Below are 8,033 nucleotides of genomic sequence, written 5' to 3'. Positions count from 1 at the left end.
CGGCATGGCGCCATCACTAATCAACTCAATTAACCGACTAGCTCCCAGCCACGATGACAGAAACAAAACCGGGACCCCTCGTGCTAAAAAGTCCCGTTTTGTTTATTTGTCTGCGAGTTGTAGAAAAGAAATCCTGATGAATCTATTAGCACTTGGATTAGCGAGAGCGGATCGAGACGCGTGCCTGGCGCACAGCACAACCCTAGGTTAACATTAAACGACATAACGAACATTATAATAAGCATACGCATAATAACTTCTTGGAGTATCCTCAAATGTTCTTAAGATAAGAAATCGTCCAGATCAAAAGAAAATCCTGGACCCTCATATCAAAGTCGATGTTCTTTGTATAAAATGAATATCTGTGTTCGGCAGCACCGATATGTGGTAATCCCAAACTCTTCTGAGCTGTTTGCATGATGAGAATATTTTACAGATATTATTAACAATGCACTAGACAACAAAAATAAATCACAGAAATTCGTTAGCTGACGTTATATCAAAAAGTTGTTTTTACATAACAACAGCTGATCTGGTTCACATTTTACATGACATTTTTGTCTGTTTAATACGGTTAAATTTTTGTTTAACTTTACTTTGTTTTGCAACTGCAACTACAAAGGATTACAAAGCGAAAACGACAATAAGTAAGTATATTAAAACATGGACCTACTGCAGTAGGTCAATGGTTAATTTTTTTTTCCCATCGTCGTACGATGTAGATATATTTTTGTATGGCCTTTTTTCTTTCATTTGCACACATTTTAAGACAATTGGTTCACATTTGGCTGTATTCCACTTTTGAAATATTCAATTAGCATCTATGTATGCTATGAAATTGAAACAAAAGTTACTAAGCTCTTTAACTTTTCGTTTTCTTTTGCTATCTGTATGTTTAGCTTAGATTTAAAAGTTCTTTCTACGGTTTGCATTTACATAAAATAATGAGGTAAATGTTTCCATGTTGTAATCGGTGTCTTGTTATCATGAATAGTGTTACACTTTGGTCATCTTCTGTTGGCCTATTCGTACAGAGATAGTTAAGACTACGGATAAATCTACCCTGGGATAAATTACACAGGAAATTATGTACAGGAACTTTGAGGTTAACTATATTCAGTAACTATGGCAGTTAGTTGAACCGAAGATGGTAGATCTACGTGTATTTGGTGCAATGTAAAAAGGTGTAGAAAAAAATGAAGATGCATGGCGCCCTAAAAAAAAATCGAGGCCTGTATATATTCGTCTCGTCACCCGATGGTTGTTTTAAGATCCTTTCCATTACTTGATACCTCATCGCAGGGACCTGAATGGTAATTAATTGATTGGTGGGAATGAAGTAATTCACAGGACCGTGTAGCTTATTTTCGAACTTTTTTGGGGGAGAGAAGGATTTCCCAATAGCCAATTAAACTCCTGAAAGGAAGTATTTGACCAAAGATTAAAATCTCTATGAGAGGATACTTATCTTTCAAGCTATTACACTCCAATATATGCATTTCCCCTGTGCTTTATTTGCGCTCCCCTGATCTTATGTGAGTTCGTACCATAGTGTGTAACCAGCGGATGTACATGTGGTCTCAATATATCTCAGACGAGTGAAGTTCATGTATGCCTTTGTAAGTTTTCTTGTTCTTTCTTGGAACTGCCGTAATTTGTCCTAGTCTCCTACAAAGTCGGCGATAGCATTTCCACATACTTCTGCAGAAACCAGTGCTTGTTATTCAGTTCAGATTCATTGGTTTGATTTCTCAATGTTATAGTCTCTGAATAAGGACATGTTAGCAGTATCAGAGGATTATCTTTTTAATAATTGTTGCATATATTGCGGGAGAAACAAGTCACAAAGCGACCAGGAATAAAGCCACTGTTTGATTTCACCTGTTGCTCGACCGTCACCCTTGTCCAATCCCTAGTCGATGTTGCGATGACGTCAGCACCCACGCGTTGTGCTGCCCCCAGTGGCGCAGCGCGACCGAGGGGTTTTCCTATCGATGGCTTATCTCTCCACATCAAGCATCCTCAACCCAACTTATCAACTTCCGTTCTGAACAACCGAGTTCCTGAAGTGGGATAAGGCAAACCGAACGAGCCCGGGTCTCGCGGGGATTCCACTTTTTTTTGTTTTCTTCTATTTTCTCTCCGCTTTTTCTTTTCATTTGTTTTTGCAGCTTGTTATTAGCAAACTATAGAGAGACCAATTGGGTGAAAAATCGTCACAGGATCTGATTTAAGTTTGGACCCCATTCTTCAATACGATACAGATCTCAGAACGTTCTCATTTTGGTCCAGGACGAAGTGTAAGAGAAAGAGCCCCGACGTGGCACGTTTACATAAATGAACTAAAATTAGAAATTTGGAAATCGTACCTGGTGCGTGTAACCTCGGCATGTTGCTTTATCTGGGACTGTCCCTACCCTGGGCGATGCTCTTCTTGTCATGTTCTTATTCACGATCAATCAGTTATCTCGCTTAAAGCAGATGAAACATTGATAAGGGATAAAGGCCTATTAAAGTTTGAGGGACTCATGGAGGGGTGACGAAAAAGACGGTCATTTCAAGGATGATGGTTGGTAGTGGTAGAGTGATGGGGCGAAGTATGATGTTCTGGGTTTCGATATTGTGGTGTCCAACCAATCAGCTCCTTGTTCAAGACCCATAAAAATATGAGGGTGTGGACGATAACGGAGGGGGGGGGCATTGAATCAACTTGTTTCTAGATGGCGGTATATTAACGGGAGTTAGTTGATTAACCTGAAGTTCATCAAAAACTAACAAATCATACATTGTAGGCCTAGTTTTCTTGGTGCTCTACTTAGGTTTGCCCCTTTCTATATTACGTGCGTTTACTCCCACCTTTTTCATCTTTATTCGTATGCAATAATATTCATTTCTTATCTAGTACAATGGTTGCGGTGAAAGTTATATCGTTGTCACATTGCCTCTCCAGCGCTCAACTGCTCATAAAAATGAGCTATTTCACCTTCTTTCCACACTGAATGTGGAAAGACTTTGTGTAAATTGTAACATTTTCACCAACACACGGAAATCACGCATTAGGAGACGGCTTTGCCCGGGTGAAATACGACACCAATTCTATGCCTTGATCGACGAAATTGTAACGAAGTCGAAGAGAGAGAAAGGGAGAGAGTGAGAAAGAGAAAGGTATAACCTTATTAGGCGGAAATGGTAGAGCAGTGTTTTAACTGCGGTTTTAGCTCGTGTCACAGGGGTCAGGCAACACGCGCGACCTACACGTGGCTCAAGTCTTCATATTTCATACACATTCCATTTTTTGGTAGGGTGGGAGGGGGCTCGTTTCGCGCCGGTTTATACATTTGTTTTAAAACCAAAGTAAACTGACGAACGTTAATAGAGATTTGCCCAACAAGCTTAACTAACTCGCCAATGCAATATACATTTCGTCAGGGGGTGACCGGGGGGGGGGGGGGGTGATAGTCCCAAATTTTACAGCTCTGGCAGGTTTTATTCTTGCATGTCTTTGGAATTCTAAAGAACCTGCTCAGTACTTTCTTTATGGAATCGAGGGTTGTTAAATAAGAAGGTTCAATAAATCAAAAATATATACAACATCTCCCCTGTATACGGTTAAGTGACACTATCTTCAACACATCCAAAGATGAGTTTATAATATGCTCTTACCTCTTTTCCGCATCTTCCTTGCCCCTCCCGTGTCTGGTAGTATCTACATATGCCTCCGGTATGGTCCAACCAGGGAGATTATCAGAGCGGTTTGGCTTTTACGCCATTGATGTACGAGGTACTCGGACGCGTGCCTCAAGTTGATTTCACATGTCTTCTTTTCTGATGGCATTCGATTCTGAAATTCATAAAAGTGAAAGTAATCCTTAATCTGAAAAGAATGCGTTAATGACGATGCTGAAAAAAGTCTTAATCGAGTCTTCGAGTGTTTTGTTTTTCGGGGGCCTATGGGGGGATACCACTCAGTTTGTCGAGCAAGTACTCGAGTAATTGACCATGGTGGTTATTACACGAATCATCATTATCGTGTCTCTCTGCTTTTCTTGCTTTCCCAACATTGCAACAGCCGATCTCTTGTGTACTAGCTTGATTATGAAAGCTTTATTTGAAACTGTTCCTCTAGATTTCCCATTCCCTCATTTTTGTGCGACCCTAAATCGATGACGGCCTTGTGTATTTTGTAGGACAATGTACTACATTGAAAGAGGAATCTCTGTAAATATCGCCACCACCAGAACTAGAGTTCATTGTGATATCTTTATGCCACACTTGGCAACACCATCTTCACATTTTGATGGATGTCACCAAGGCATTGATTTTAGTTCCCTGGTCGCGTGAGCCGTGACCTGTTATCGCGTTTTGCTCCCCAAACACCGGCTGCTTCAACCACTCACGAGCCAATGTTTGATTTATGATATGATTTGCTGGTTATTGATATACCAGGAGGCAAAACAACACTCTCTCAACCCCGCCATCCAACCCCAGCCCCACCCCTCTCCCCCTCTGTCTCCCTGTTTTCTCGTCTCGTTTGGATTTCAACGACCACCTTGCGATCTGAAGAGTTCCAAGTGGTTGACCATATTTGGTCTGAAAGTTTCTACCAGAGCGCCTTTTTCTTGGAGCAAAGTGATTTCAAACACGGGTGATGATTCGATTAAAGTTTTCTTTGTCACCGAGGATTTGGATGTTCTTGAACATGATACCGACCTCTTGAATGTCCATACCGCGACTAAAAATAAAAAGAAAAGAAGAATTGTCCCTTTTTTCTATTTTGTTTAATAATGATACTAAAAAAATAGGCATTTATATGACGTCATCTATTTAGAAATATTCTATTCCGAGGCGTACAAGAAAAAGAAACAATGAGAGAGTTTGGATGAGTTTGATTTTAGACAGGAGCACACACATGCGCGCGTACGCGCACCCACCACCCACACACACCTCCGTGTATGTGTGTTTGTGTATGCCCTGAAAGTTGGATAATGGTGGCTTTAAAATCAACATAATCGTCAGTATATGTCTTGCCATTGTTTCTTCTTCTTCTTTAAGTTTGAAACAAAAGCAAATTGTAATCAAGTAGGCCCAAATGTTTTCTTGGAAATAGTTATTTGTAGTTACTTCTGCCATAATAATAACGTTTCTTTTTTCTCTCTTCTTTTCTTGACCCCAGGTCAATCGCCCTCTCACCATGAAGAAGGAAGGCATTCAAACACGGAACCGGAAGTTATCATCCAAGTCGAAGAAGAACAAAGGCAAGCTGGGAGTTGATGGACTCCGTGCCCTGTCCCCCGAAGACATGCATCGGTTTGCTACCTTCAGCGATCAGGCATTCGGCGCCGCACACTACCCCCACCACCACTCATCAACAGCCATGGACTATGGTATGACGACGGCGTCGGCCTACGCCTCGCACGCCCAATCTGTAGCATACCCGACATCGGGCATCTGTAACTCGCTCTACCCGGGCACGACGACGCACCACGTACCGGGCGTACCATGCAGTTTATCGTTATCGTCACCGGCGACCAACATGGTGGGCGCTCTGGCGTAAAGGACCAAAATCCATTCCGGACTCTCACTTATAGAACTTAATGCGAGCTGGACTCTGAGACGGATACATATACCGTCACATCATAACAACTTTCATTTCGCGAAAGTCGACCAGATGACGGGAGGAAAATGGAACATTATGGTACATGAAAAGTGAAACGGTCGCTGATACATCCATTGTTTAGAGACAGCAGCCAAAGACACTCTTATCTTATTGCATGTAGATATCTGTACAAATGTGTATAAAGCCTATTTGTAGAAGTAGAGTGTAAGTAATTTTTTAAACAAGTATTCATCGTGTGGAATCATGTTCTCCTCGTTTATTCAGCTCCCTTTCTTACTTGCCAAATTACCTAGCTATGAACTGAATGAGAGACAATGTTAAGTTCGTTGCCGCGAAAGAAGATACCAAGAAATTTTACATTATTATTTTTTTATACAGCCTTCCCTGCCACGGTTTTTTTTGTTCTTGATGTACGAATCTTTTAGATACAAATTTAAATTGATATCGTCATCTGTTATAAGCCAGCCATCACTGCCTTTTTGTTTTAAGAGAAATACTAATTTCATGAGCGGTTAGTTCAGAACGAGCAGCGCAGTTCTTTGGAATGGGTGATGGAAATTTGTCGCTAGATGGCGATATTCGTTTCTGAGTTTGCTTCGCCATGAATCTCGCTGACATCATGTGAATTTTGAAGAAGTTTAGCTGCTAACATTTTAGAGTTGACTAATTCCAAAATTTCTAACAGGATCTTGGGTGAAAGGGGTGTGGCAAACATTCGTTAAAATGACGCAAAGCATAATGTTATACTGACTACAGGAAACCGAATCACAAAGGTGATTTTTTTTTGCATGTTTGTAAATGATCATAATTTATATCTAAACAATTTACAACTTTTGAATGGTTAGCATGTGCTTTGCAGATACGAAATGAATGATATTATGATATACACAAGATCCTGTTATTTATCAGAAAAAATGCGCCATACACCAACTGTACATGACATGTCTATACCTATTTCGTTCGCTGCCGCCATGTTGTCATTTTGGTATGACTCGGTAAAAAATTATCACTTTTGCACAGTAATATGTATTATATGGCTGTTTTTTCATAGATGTTTGACATTTATTGAGTATTATTTTGCACACCTCGTTTTGTAAACTATAATTGCATTTGGTTTTCACAGTTCCGATTATAATATCATTTACATTTCTTAAATCATACCCAGAGTATTTCTCATTCAAAATAAGGTGTTCTCACAATGTTTCTTATGATTTTTTTTAATGTATCAGTATTATTTATATCAAAATGTTCCCAGAAACTGTTCGTATTATCCGTGCGAATTACGTCGTACTTAAAATACAAATGATGTACTTAGAAATATACCCATACCCACCTAGCTAATCAGAATGGTGTCCACCTTCAAAGATATGGTAGACTATCTCTTGTTTAATAACATTTTTTGTTTTTGTTATTACGTGTAAATCGTTACCTCAGAATCACATCGGGTATAAAAGAACAGTGAATAGCAGAGAGAAATAGGCATTATAACAACGGAGGAATCGGCGCTACCAATTATTTTGAAAATATGTATATGGACACGAAAGGACAAAAAAAATAACAGAAAAAAACCCAAACAAAATACATGTACTTAATAACATTCACACTCGCAATACCCATATAAATAAGGTAGATAAAATAAGAGAAAACCTGAAGTATTAGCTACAGGGACAACAACAATAATAATGATATAAATAATCAGAACTGCATTCATACAGAAGAAAAAAATTCAACCACCTCTCCAACTATAGAATTTATTATAACAAAAATACTACTGAAGCAACAGCTTGAACAAATACTCAACGGGTTTTGCCAATTTTTCTTTCTCTTCGTTAGAAATAAGTTGTATTTCTGTAGACCTAAGGTGGATTTACCATCGCTCTTTATATTGGACTGTAACTTAATTTTGTATGAAACTATTTATTTCACTACCCCTTTTCAACTAATGTAAATATCATGTTCCGTTGTCATCTCTCATTATCTTGTCAAAGTTTTAAAAGGTGAAATTTTTCAAACGGGCTAATCTTATCAACTGATGCGTTTATCTTTTCTTTTTTATTATTAAATAAAAAAATGAATTTTCTTTTTTTTGTGCACAGTAGAAATCTGTGAAGTTTAAACATGTTTTGTCCTGGTTTGTCATGCCCATCTGTATCGGGTGAATTAAAGAGTACACATACACTGTAAGTATTTCAGTATTTAACTCCGAAAATGTCAGTCATTGGTTCTTTTTTTGTGTTAAAGTATGAACAGACGGCCAGTAACACTTTGCTATAGCTTATTGTTTCGTGACAGACCAAAGTGTTTGTGTTGATGTCTTTATAAATCAACAGTTACTCTGCTAGATTTTATCCAAATTGTAATGTATGCTTTCATAATTCTCAACTGACTAAATTTCGAATTTGTACATGGATCTTAC

At 38.9% G+C, this 8,033-nt stretch overlaps 1 protein-coding gene across 2 annotated transcripts in view; it reads right to left on the bottom strand.

Annotated features, from left to right (window-relative positions):
• Nucleotides 1-2,167: 2,167 nt before the first annotated feature.
• The window catches only part of LOC129255954 (uncharacterized), a 49,439-nt gene continuing 43,573 nt past the window's right edge, over nucleotides 2,168-8,033 (bottom strand). For both annotated transcript variants that reach the window (XR_010292890.1, XR_010292889.1), the window contains exon 21: nucleotides 2,168-3,841. The gene's annotated coding sequence lies outside the window, so the exon portion shown is untranslated. The remainder of the gene's footprint in view (nucleotides 3,842-8,033) is intronic.

This window comes from Lytechinus pictus, chromosome 3 (genome assembly GCF_037042905.1).
Source record: "Lytechinus pictus isolate F3 Inbred chromosome 3, Lp3.0, whole genome shotgun sequence".
NCBI classification, from domain to species: domain Eukaryota; kingdom Metazoa; phylum Echinodermata; class Echinoidea; order Temnopleuroida; family Toxopneustidae; genus Lytechinus; species Lytechinus pictus.
The sequence above is the reverse complement of the archived record's forward strand: the minus strand, read 5'-3'. Positions and strand labels throughout refer to the sequence as shown.